Source organism: Anabrus simplex, chromosome 1 (genome assembly GCF_040414725.1).
Source record: "Anabrus simplex isolate iqAnaSimp1 chromosome 1, ASM4041472v1, whole genome shotgun sequence".
Taxonomy (NCBI): domain Eukaryota; kingdom Metazoa; phylum Arthropoda; class Insecta; order Orthoptera; family Tettigoniidae; genus Anabrus; species Anabrus simplex.
In genome coordinates, this window is record NC_090265.1 from 641809588 (window position 1) to 641822340 (window position 12753).

A 12753-nucleotide genomic window follows, 5' to 3' on the forward strand; every position below is an offset into this window, starting at 1 on the left:
ATTTATGTCCAACAGTGTTTTTCTAAAGAGAACTATTTCAAACAGCTGTTTATAAATACTGGTTTTAAATAATCTAAGCATTGCTATCTTACTCAGAGGGTGATCATTTTCGAAAAATTGATTGTAATCTATATTTTTAACTGCGCCACTTGTCCAAAATCAAGTTTTAGTTTAGTTTATCTCGACTTTAGGAATAAAATACTATTTTTGAACACATACACAAGTGGTTATAAACTCTTTCTCACAAGAACAGAACATGTTGTGTACTGCAAAGCCGTAACATATTACTGGCTTATTGTGAGGTATTTGAAACAGAAGTTCATGACCTATCTATGTAGTTCTATCCTACTTATAAGACGATAATCTTCAATGTCAGAAATAATTGTCTTTATTTTCACCATTAATGTTTCCGTAACTGCCCCACTTAACCACAAATATTTCCATTTCTTGTTTATATCCCAACTCCGCGGACAACATTTTCTTTTTGAATACACGAGTATGTTATATATGATTTTTTTTAAATTTGCGCGAAATTCAGAACTGGCCAGGATATGACAACTGTAAAAGAGAAATCTTCAGATTTCTAGCCTTTCAAAAAATATAGTTTGTTTGAAATAAATGTCTAAAATCCACCTTACCTGAGTGAAGGTTACCTAAAAATGTGAGAATGTAATTAACTAGTGAACTTAGCTTAAAACTAGCTTGTTTTTTTAATTACAATAACTTATTTATGTTTATCGGGGAGACAACTTACTTTCGCTGAGATGTTCATGTATGTTTCGTTATAAAACATTTCCGAACCTGTTGGATTCTTGCCAGAACTATTGATGATTAGGCCAACATAATCATCATTTTAAAAATATATATTTGGTCGTGGGATGTTTAGTCGTGTAAGTGAAAGTGCTCCTAGCTCATCCAAAAGAAGAGGGTTCTATTCCTCGTCCGCAAATCAAAACATTTGAAACGAGTTTTCCTCTTCTGGATAGGATTGTGGAACTGGCACTCAACTCAGTCTATATATGAAATAAGTACCAGATTAATATTTGGAGGTAAAGACCACTGTGATCTTCAGCATTGAAGTATTTTCAGCATTAATGTTTTTGTAAACTATGCATCTTATCTATAACCAGTTTCTCTTTTTATTAATTACACCTTTACGGATGACATATTGGTTTGGAATATACATACTCTACATACATACCAGTGTTTTATAGAAAATCTCTCACAAGATTCAAACCGGTCAAGGTATTAAAATCAGAAGACAAGATTATGTTGTGGTACTACAGAGCCGAAACACATTGCTGGCGTATTGTGAGCTATTTCAAATTGTTGTTGATGAATATTGGTTTTAAGAATTCCTATGAAGTGCTATCCTACTTTGATAGCGAAAATGTTCAACATTTATTTTAATAATAATATTATTTCTTAATTTTTACGTCCCACTAACTATTTTTGATGGTTCTGGGATACGCCGAGGTGGCGGAATTTCGTCCCACAGGAGTTCTTTCACGTGCCAATAAATCTATCGACACGAGGCTGACGTATTTGGGCATCTTCAAATACTGTACCACCGAATTGAGGCAGGATCGAACCTTCCAAGTTGGAGTCAGAAGGCCAGTGCTTCAACCGTCTGAGACACTCAGCCCTACTTATTTTATTTGACTTTACTTTATGTAAATACTATCGAGTTGGTCCTCTATGGATTGCATGGCAACAACCAATTTCGCAGTAGTATCTAGAACCTGTTCTTATTCTGAGTCGATCAACAAGTGCCTGTTTGTACTCTTCGGGCAGAGATCCCCTCCGTTTTCTGGAGTTCCATGTCATCTTAAAACTTTGGTAACTGTTCACCAATCGTCTAAATTTGTCTTGTCCAGGATACCAACATGCCTCAGACATTTTTCGCATTTCTGGAACCACCTCGGGTTTTTGTCTCGAGTGTAATGAAAGTCCTTCTTCTCTTTTGTTAAACGGTCATCCTGAAGATATGTACGTAGAATATCAGTCGTCTCTTATTTTATTTTCAACAATAATTTCATTCAAACTGAGTTATTTCAAATACTTGTTCTTGAATGCTGGTTTTAATTTTTTAATTACAATTAATTATTTTTCGTCGCACCGACACAGATAATTCTTATTCGACGATGGGATAGGAAAGATCTAGGAGTGGGAAGGAAGCGGCATTAGCCTTAATTACCCGGTGTGAAAATGGGAAACCAAGGCTGCCGACAGTGGGTTTTAAGAATGTCTACTTAGTGCTATCCTACAAACTGGGGCGTCCAATAAATAAATAAATAAATAAATAAATAAATAAATAAATAAATAAATAAATAAATAAATAAATAAATAAATAAATAAATAAATAAATAAATAAATAAATAAATAAATAAATAAATAAATAAATAAATAAATAAATAAATAGATAAATAAATAAAATAAATAAATAAATAAATTGATTTTATCTTTTAAAAAGTATAAAATTCTACCTTACTGAGTAAATGTTAGCTTGACTGAAGATATGAAAAAGATCATGTTTATGGGAAAGGCTATATCTTAGCCTCATTCTAGCCGCAACGTGCAAATAAATTTTGTTATAAGATGTTTCCGGACCGGCCTTATTCTTGCCCACCCCACTGATGGATAGGCAAAATCATATTTTAAAAGTTGCACTCCATTTTTGAATCCTTTGCTGAGGTGGGAAAAGTGCGCCTTGTTTAAGCAAAGTGAGATGATTCAATTTCTCGTCAACAATTAAAAATAAAAAGATAGAAACGAGGTTTCCACTTCAGAAGCGCCAACATATATTTTACATAAAATTAAAAATTTGTCTGTACATTTCAAATTTCTCTTTTTATCGGATCAGGTTCCATTCAATTTTTGTGTCTGTTCCTTTGTACGTTGCATGACGGGAAAATAGTTTGAAGAGTTTCTAGAAACTCTGTATTAAGTTCAAGGATAGTCGGAGTGAGCAAGCACTAGGCAATATATTCTTCGATTAGTACACAGTACATTACGAGTATTAAGGAATAAAAAACAGGAAATGACATAATACTGCATTACTAGACAATTATCTGTAAAGAAAAACTCTACATGTGCTATATATAATTGCCGATCCTTTGGCTCCATGCCTTTTCACTGGACTGGGAATAATATCAGAGATATTCGCGATTATAACATCTTCCAAAAACAACCAAATATTTCTGGAAATTAGTTTTATTTTCTTGCTAGTGGCTTTACGTCGCACCGACACAGGTAGGTCTTATGGCGACGATAGGATAGGAAAGGCCTAGAAGTTTGAAGGAAGCGGCCGTAGCCTTAATAAAGGTACAACCCCAGCATTTACCTGGTGTGAAAATGGGAAATCACGGAAAACCATCTTCAGGGCTGTCAACAGTAGGATTCGAACCCACTATCTCTCAGATGCAAGTTCACAGTCGCGCGCCCTGGAAATTAGTTCCATTTAACAAGTGTATATAAAACTTATAAACAATCCGATTAAACCTTTGATTTCCTGTGTATTTTTTCCGTACGACGTATACTAGTGGAGAAATTTACGAATTTAGAATTTTTACTGCATAGGCCATCAACGCGGAGTATATTTCACTAGGACATATTCTTCAGTCGGCATGGTAACAAACTAATGGTGACGGGGGTGGTTTTTGTAGCTATTTTTTTCTAAACTGCAAAACCGTGTGGTTATCAGCCACTAGTGATCAGGAAGATAATGAAGATGACTGTCAGAATGAGTAGAAGAACGTAGAAGGAATGATCCCATGAAGAATGGGTACCAGCTGTTACCGGCGCTTAGCTGTCAGTCTGCATTCGAGATATAGTGGGTTCAAATCCCACTGTCGGCAGCCCTGAAATTGTTTTCCGTGGTTCGCCATTTTCACACCAAACAAATTACAGGGCTGTACCTTAATTAAGGCCACGGTCGCTTCCTTCCCGCTTCTATCGTTTTGCTCTCCCAACGCTGCCATAGGACCTGTCTGTGTCGTAACGCAAATTGTAAAAATAAAGAGAATGGGAGAAAAATAATCGAGGGAAACAGGAGTGATTTGATAGCCCAGACCTCGAATACCTTAATATGGACGAGCCGGAAGAAAAAAGTCTTAACCCATAAAAGTAACCAACTACGAACTACGAACTATTGCTGTTGAGGTGTGCGCTACCTCTCCAGCAGCCATTCATCCCCGCTAGATGGCATTACTATTGCAATGGCAATGACTAACTCGTAAAGGACGGCTCGATAACAGTTAGTTAGAAATAAGTACCAGGTTAATTCCTGGAGGTAAGTCATTTCGTGTGGTTATTTCTAGTCGAGTGCAGCCCTTTAGGGCAGACCCTCCGATGAGCATGGGTGGCATCTGCCATGTGTAGGTAACGGCGTGTTATTGTGGTGGAGGATAGGGTTGTGTGTGGTGTGTGAGTTGCAAGGATGTTGGGGACAGCACAAACACCCAGTCCCCGGGCCACTGGAATTAACCAATGAGGGTTAAAATCGCCGACCCGGCCGGTAATCAATCCAGGGACCCTCTGAACTGAAGGCCAGTACGCTGACCATTCAGCCAACGAGTCGGACAATTCCTGGAGGTGGAAGCCATAGAATAGGGAGATAACCACTCTATAACATTTAGTACCAAGGTTACTGAGAACGAAAACAGTTGCCTTCCTTCACCTCTTCCTGAAGTTAACTGAGCGTTACTTTCTGTTTGTTTGTTTGTTTGTTTGTTTGTTTGTTTGTTTGTTTGTTTGTTTGTTTGTTTGTTTGTTTGTTTGTTTGTTTGTATGCCGGCCTCGCGCAGAAGAAGTTGCATGCCTGCCTCTTACCTGAAGGCCCTGGGTTCGATTCCCGGCCAAAACAGGGATTTATTTTACCTGGATCTGAGAGCTGTTTCGAGATCCACTCAGCCTACGTGATTACAATTGAGGAGCTATCTGACGGTGAGATAGCGGCCCCGGTCTAGAAAGCCAAGAATAACGGTCGAGACGATTCGTCGTGCCGACCACACGACAGCTCGTAATCTGCACGTCTTCAGACTGAGCAGCGGTTGCTTGGTAGGCCAAGACCCTATTGGACCATGGGGCATGGATTTGCATTCTGTTTGTTCGATCATTGTGCATCGTTGACAAAACCCTCACGAATTATTGTTACTTTAGGGACGGAGTACAATATAATTATCAACACCGTGCATGCACATTTAACGTCTTCTTATTCTTATTCCTGACCTTTTCGCAGTTTATTGGTATTGGATGGTTGTGGCCTAGTTTTACACTTTATGACATCAACGAGAGTGTAGGGATGTATTTATTACTGTGTGTTTCTGTGGTGGTTAGTAGTGCGGCGTGCTGTTTGCAAATGAAGAGAAGTAAATTAGGACGCACATAAACACAGAGGAATTAACCATTCTTAGTAAAATTCCAGACCTGGCCGGGAATCGAAGCCGGAGCCTTCTGAACCAAAAGCAGTACGCTGACCATTCTGATAACGAGCAAGACTTGCAAGCAGATTATAACAATAATAATAACAATGCCAATACCCAGGCTAAATTTAGGAATTAAAAGCTAGCCCACAAGTTTGTAGTATTGTGTGAATGTTAATATCGAGATCATAACCACCGGTCCTCGGGTTTCACATGGAAAAAGAACGAGTTGGCCGTGCAGTTCGTGGCGCGCAGCTGTGAGCTTGCATTTACGAGGTAGTGGGTTTGAACCTCACTGTCGGCAAGTTTTCCATGATTTTCCATTTTTCCACCAGACAAATGGTGGGGCTGTTCCTTACTTAAGGCCACGGTCGCTTCCTTCCTGGTGTGAAAATGGGAAACCACGGAAAACCATATTTCAGGGCTGCTGACAGTGGAGTTCGAACCCACTATCTCCCGGCTAATTTGGAATTTGGCCGATGGTTTAAGAACAGATGTCCTTCTTGCTGCTACACGCTGGTGCAAATGAAAATGGCAACTGAAGAACCCTGGATTCGAATCCAAGGCTCTGGACTAACATACGGCCAATAATAATAATAATAATAATAATAATAATAATAATAATAATAATAATAATAATAATAATAATAATAATAATAATATAATATCATTAGCCCGCGTGGTGGCCGTGGTCGTTAAGGCGTCAAATTTATATGGTGTGACAACTTCGTTAGCCGGTTCGAGTCCCGTTGGTCGAAAAAATTTCGCCATCAGAATGTTTGCCGGCAAAATAGAAGAGGTGATGATATATATAATTTATAAGCACTAGATTGCGTGCCAAAAGGCTGGTTTCAATTCTAAACCTCTCCGCAGTGTTCATCTAGATTGAGGGCATAAGACACTGTTAATGGTGATTCGACCATCTGATGGAGACGTTAAGCCTTGACCAGACCCCTTGGTGTTATTCGACAGGAGTAGGCAAAGTTTTTGACTCAGTTGACATAGACATACTACTTTCCAAACTATTTAAACTCCAGTTCTCGACAAACAGTCTTCACTGGGTGAATTCATACCTCCGCAGTCGTCTGCAGTGTGTAAGAAATAACAATATGAATATTCATCTCGGCGAGCCGTAGAGGTTGGTGTTCCACAGGGGTCTCTCCTAGGACCGCTTCCATTTCCTGTCTATATCAATGATATAACGTCGTCGGTAAACAGCTGCAGACACCACATGTACGCTAACGATATACTGAACCCTTGGTGGTAAGGTCATGGGTTCAATAAAATTATACTTGCACTATAACCGGAAAGACTAACCGATGAAATTAAAAATTTCAACAGAGACAAGAAATCTGTAACTGGACTGACACCCATGGACTAAATACCGTAACATCTCAAGCTATAATAATTTCACATCCTCGACTTTGTTCAAAATCCATAAGCAACCTCACTTTGCCAAAACTCTACCTACAAAATTCACCCATTGATTTCAGTGAATCTGTCAAAGATCTCGGTGTTATGGTAGACAAACAACTTTCTTGGAAGCAGCAGGTTACCAGCGTCTCCATGAAAGTATTTGCGACACTTAAATCACTTAGAAGATTCCGCAACAAATTTTCTCGAGTATTAAAAGAACGCCACACTTGCACTTTGGTAATACCTCATTTCGACTATTTTGACGCCGTGTACAGCGACCTGACTGCTACACTTAACGACAAACTACAACTCGCGCAAAACGCCTGTGTTCGCTATATACACTGAAGAAAATGGAAATTGCAACACCCAGAAGGAGTAGTGCTACATTGCTGCAATTCAACATGCAGGACGAGTGTTTGGTTGTGATTTGATGGTTACACTTTCAGGTCCCTCTGACCGCAAGTTTGGACAACAATCAATACAGGATATGCCCACCACGAGCTGCAATACATTGATGAATTCGTCGAGGCATGGAGTCGATAAGGCCCTGGATCGCTTCCTGAGGATTTGTGGCCCATGCTTGCTGCACTGCACGGGTCAGTTGTTCCAGAGTTGTGGGTGGCTGAGGACGGTTGGCCAGTTGTCGACCCATCATGTCCCACACATGCTCAATAGGACTGAGGTCCGGGTATCTGGCGGGCCATTCTAAGGTTGTGATGTCGTGGAGAGCTTCTCTGGAGATGCGTGCAGTGTGAACCCGGGTATTGTCCTGCTGAAACATTCCATTAGCAATGTTCGCTATCATAGGGACAACCACTGGATTGAGTACCCTATCAACGTACTGTCGAGCAGTCATAGTGCCCTCAACAAGCACTAATTGTGATTTCACATTAAAGCCAATAGCTCCCCAGACCATAATGCTTGGTGTTGGCCCTGTGTGCCTCTGGACAATAATATCTGGGCGGCCCCTCTCCCCGGTACGTCGGCGCACACGATTGCGGCGATCACTGCGGACAAGACAGAAGCGCGATTCATCACTAAAGACGACCCTATGCCATTCGTCGACCCACGTCGATCTTTCTCGACACCAGGCCAGCCTTACACGTCGCTGTTGTGGGGTCAATGGAACACCTTCTGCAGGGATACGGGCTCGTAAGCCAGCTACACGCAGGCGATTGCCAACTGTTTGTTGTGTAACGTGGGGTGCCACAGCTGCTCGAATTTGCGCTGCTGTTGCATGGAGTTCCATCCAGGCCATCCGAATGATGCGGCGATCCTCTCTCACAGTTGTCTGTCGCACTGGGCCTGTGCCAGGTCTACGGCTGTAGGTACCTTCGCATGACCGCTGCTGCCATACACGTTGTACCGTAGATGCCTGTCGGCCAACACGTGCAGCGACAGTCCTTAGCGATAATCCAGCCTCAAACAGCCCAATTATCCGAGCCCTCTCAAACGGCGACAGTTGTTGATAGCGTGCTCTTCTCTGTCGTCGAGGCATGTTTGACGGGGAATACTTCACTGCACAGACTGCAAGTCAACTACGCTACACCAGAGTCCGTATACTGAAGTTGATTACTCCGCGACCAATCACGTGGGGAGACCTGTAGCAACAATCCAATGAATCTGAAACTTTGATCGTTTACATACCTACATGGCATCGTTCCATATCTTGAAAATCAACTCAAACGACCAATGCCTTCATGGTGTTGCAATTTCCATTTTCTTAAGTTTATGTGACCTACATTACTATAACCATGTTTCACCTGCCTACGATGAACTCGGTTGACTAAAACTCAAACAGCGCCGTAATCTTCATGCTTTATGCCTTGTTCATCGAATACTCTCCTCGTGCTCACCTCCGTACTTGTACAGTCAATCCCACCACCTCTCATCCAATCATCGTTTCGGAACACGGTCAAAATTTGATACACTCTTATCAAATACAATAGAGACAATACGCAACACTTCCGGATTTAGCCTTGTTAGAATGGGAGATAATTCGCAAGTGGCGCTCCTAGTGGCGTGACCTAGAAATTCGTGTTAGATTCAAATATCAATGGAAATGTATATACGGAAATGGATAAATTATATCTAGAAAGAAAGTGTTGCCAAGATGTTAACTTCAAAGTTGCTAAAGCAATTCTGAATAAATGAATGAAGAATTATTTAACAGCTTATTATTTAAAGACTGAAATTGGACATATAATCAAGATGTGAATTGGACTGCTGTGATTTGTGCATTACTTTTTTAACTTTAGCATTCCTGCCACAACTTTCACGGCTATATTTGTCTTTTTTCTCATTTAAAAGCATTGTATCGTCACATTAAAACACTTGGCAATAAAAATATCGGCACATTCCTTACACACATGATTAAATGAATTTACATTTAAGAGCTGGACAATTTTCCTTTTAACTTGAAGCCTACTAACAGAAAGAAAATCTACAAATTTAACCTCAAAAACATTCAAACTTTCCCTATAAGCAATACTTGCCATTACATTAGGGTAAAGCAAATTTTCATCATCATATTGTTTCAACAAAGTATGTACTTTTCTTAAATCACCCATATTTTCTTGACTGCTTGACAGCGCATTACGGCATTCCAAATGGGGTAACTTGGAACGCAACCAGCCACACACATCTGCATATGTATTTTCCTGAATTAAATCAAAACCCACAGATCACACCTATAATAACACATCGGTATTGAAGGTTAACTGCTGCACTATACAATAAAATAAGCTTAGTATATTTTAAGCCAGTTGAAATATAGGTCGCGCAGGTCAGAATTTTAGGAAGTACCATAAAAATATCTTTGTAACTGGAAGAATATATATCCAAAATGCAATATTTAAAAACATTTTCTTGTCACGAGGGAAAAGGAAGAAGGACCGCGAATCCTTCGGCTCTTCACAGTTATTGCAGCCAAACACAGCACATATCTTTCCACTCATATTGAGAGGAGATATAAAGAAATGAAACACGCTACTATTTACTTATGTCTACTTAATGCAAACGCATAAATAACGCCCAAACCTTCACAAACAAATACACGTGTTCTTATGACAGAATCAGTAACTCCAAGTCACTAGATAGAGCTCTAATCGCTGTCCCTCGATATCTCGCAGAGTGTCGCGTATAGTCTCTACTGTATTTACCCTTATCTATTCCACCTCACCGCACCACACGATACACAAACTCATTTGTTATCTCTTTGGCACAACAATGGAATACACTACCCGTCTCTGTCAGAGGAGCCTCACCTGCTAGTTTTAGGCAACTTTGTCACTGATACCTACTAAGTAGCAGATTAAGTCCTAAATTGTTATTCGTATAATATGGAAATATTGTAGATTTAGTCTTCCTCAAATTATAGACTTTACATAATCCCACTGTTATTATTAATATTAGTAGAAAATAGCGGTTGCCGGACAATTGCGGTCACGGACATTTGCGGTCGCCGGACATTTGCGGTCACTGAGATAAACTTGTGCCCACTCACAGAAATTCCCCAGCAGTCACAGGACATTTGCGGTCACTGCAGCGGGGGGTGGGCCTCATTAGCTTAATCTCGGGGTATCCCCGCTAACCTGCCTGAGCACCTGCTCGCTCCTTGCAGATCAACATTTTCTCTCGCAGGCGTTATTTGATTCCTTCAGCCACAAAGAATACATCCACGGTATCCCCTGTCTGTCGTAAGAGGCGACTCAATGGGGCCCCGAGGGCTCACAACTGGTGAGCGTGGGTTGGCAGGATCGAATCTTCCAAGTTGGGGCCAAAACGCCAGCGCCTCAATCGTGTGAGCCACTGAGTCCGGCATTTCTAACCCTTTCCCATTCCATTTTCTCAGAAAAATATGTTAGGGTGACGTTAGACTACCACAAATAAATAAATAAATAAATAAATAAATAAATAAATAAATAAATAAATAAATAAATAAATAAATAAATAAATAAATAAATAAATAAATAAATAAATTCATTAATTAATGATGGATTAACGTTTGTTTTTCGAAAAATGAAGGACTGGTGCGGAATAAAACGGTGTATTTTACGTTGACCTATCTTTAATTATTCCATGATAAATAAATAGGAAACTTACTTTTTTTAAATCAGCCTTCAATGTTTGTATATGAAAATTCACTTTGTGGTGTATTAGAGTTTAAATATCAAATATACGAGCTTGTATATCCGTGTGACTGTTTATATCGTGGTAGCCACGGGATCTTTTCGTGATGGTGGTGATTACTGTTTTTGTGAGAAAGTAGAACGGTGCCACCATCCTCCCTTAAAACTAACCAGAAAAGAGTCGAATAGGTCCGACTCTCTTTTAGGGAAAAAGATGGTAAAGGCCAGAAGGCCGTGAAAATATAAGACTGCCTGGGCTTGGCAAACATCGTACCGTGGGGGTCGGAAGAGAACAAGAGCTGACGAAGAGAGGCCGGATAGTAAATAGAATAGAATATATTTATTTATCATCTACAGAATTGTACGTTACCAAGGCATAGCATGACTTCTTCTCCTTCAGACACACCCAGGTGACGATTTTATGTTGACTTTCCCTATACTTTCTGTACATACAACCATTTGCCTTAGTAGTAACTGTCAAATCCATTACAGCCCACAACAGTAAATTCTTACACCAGGAAGTTTCGATATAGAATTGTGTTTGTGTCTGAAGGTATCAGTCTCTAAATAATGCCCCCGAGAGAAAATGTTGATCTGCAAGGAGCGAGCAGGAGCTCAGGCAGGTTAGCGGGGATATCCCGAGATTAAGCTCATGAGTACCACCCCCGGCTGCAGTGACCACAAATGTCCTGTGACTACTGGGGAAATTCTGTGAGTGGACACAAGTTTATCTCATTGACCGCAAATGTCCGTGATTTTGTGATGACCGCAAATGTCCGTGACCGCAAATGTCCGGACACCGAAAATAGCTAATCATGTCATAATTGTGTAAATAAAAACCTCCATCATCACCATCATCATCATTTTCCTATTTTTTCTATTTTTATTACTACTCTTTATCATAATATTGTATTGTTTAGTAGTTGCAAGATGCTTCAATTTGTAAGTCTATTTATTTTAATTTTGCACATGTAAATACTGTATTTTCTGGTTAGATGGAACAGAGGGCCTAATGGCCTTAATCTTGCCAGACAAAATAAATCCATTGTTTTGTATTGTATTTTATCATCCTGGGTTGGTTTTTCCCTCGGGCTCAGCGAGATATTCCACCTCTACCGCCTCAACGGCAGTGTCCTGGAGCGTGAGACTTTCGGTTGGGGGATACAACTGGGGAGGAGGATCAGTATATCGACCAGGGGGCCCCGTCTGCTATGCTGAACAGGGACCTTGTGGTAGGATGGGAAGAACGCTAGGAATATACAAGGAAGAGGAAAGGAATCGGCCGTGGCCTTAAGTTAGGTACCACCTATGCATATGCCTGAAGGAGAAGTAGGAAACTATCCCAAAAACCATTTCGAGGATAGCTGAGGTGGGAATCGAACCCCCATCTACTCAGTTGACCTCCCGAGCCTGAGTGGACCCCACTCCAGCCCTCGTACCACTTTTCAAATTTCGTGGCAGAGCCCGGTCTTCGGGGGTGGCAGCTAAACACACTAACCACTAGACCACACAGGCGGACAATAATCATAATAATAGTAATAATAATAATAATAATAATAATAATAATAATAATAATAATAATAAATACAGTATTATTATTAGTGTCACGTAGTCGGCGTCACGACATCCTCAGTCGTATTGCTTGGTTTTCGTGCCCGGTTCTGCTGCCTCTTGTATCAGCCGGCTCCTCCGTTTTTTCTCTCTAGGTTGAGTGAAAAACCGTTCCAGCCCCCAGTACAGAAGTAAAATTCTCCAATAATAAAGGCGTCTACCCCCCGGAGAGG

General features: G+C 40.4%; 1 protein-coding gene across 3 annotated transcripts in view; it reads left to right on the plus strand.

Moving 5' to 3' along the window:
* The window catches only part of Aplip1 (JNK-interacting protein Aplip1), a 218111-nt gene that overhangs the window by 773 nt on the left and 204585 nt on the right, over positions 1 to 12753 (plus strand). The gene's annotated exons all lie outside the window — the stretch shown is intronic.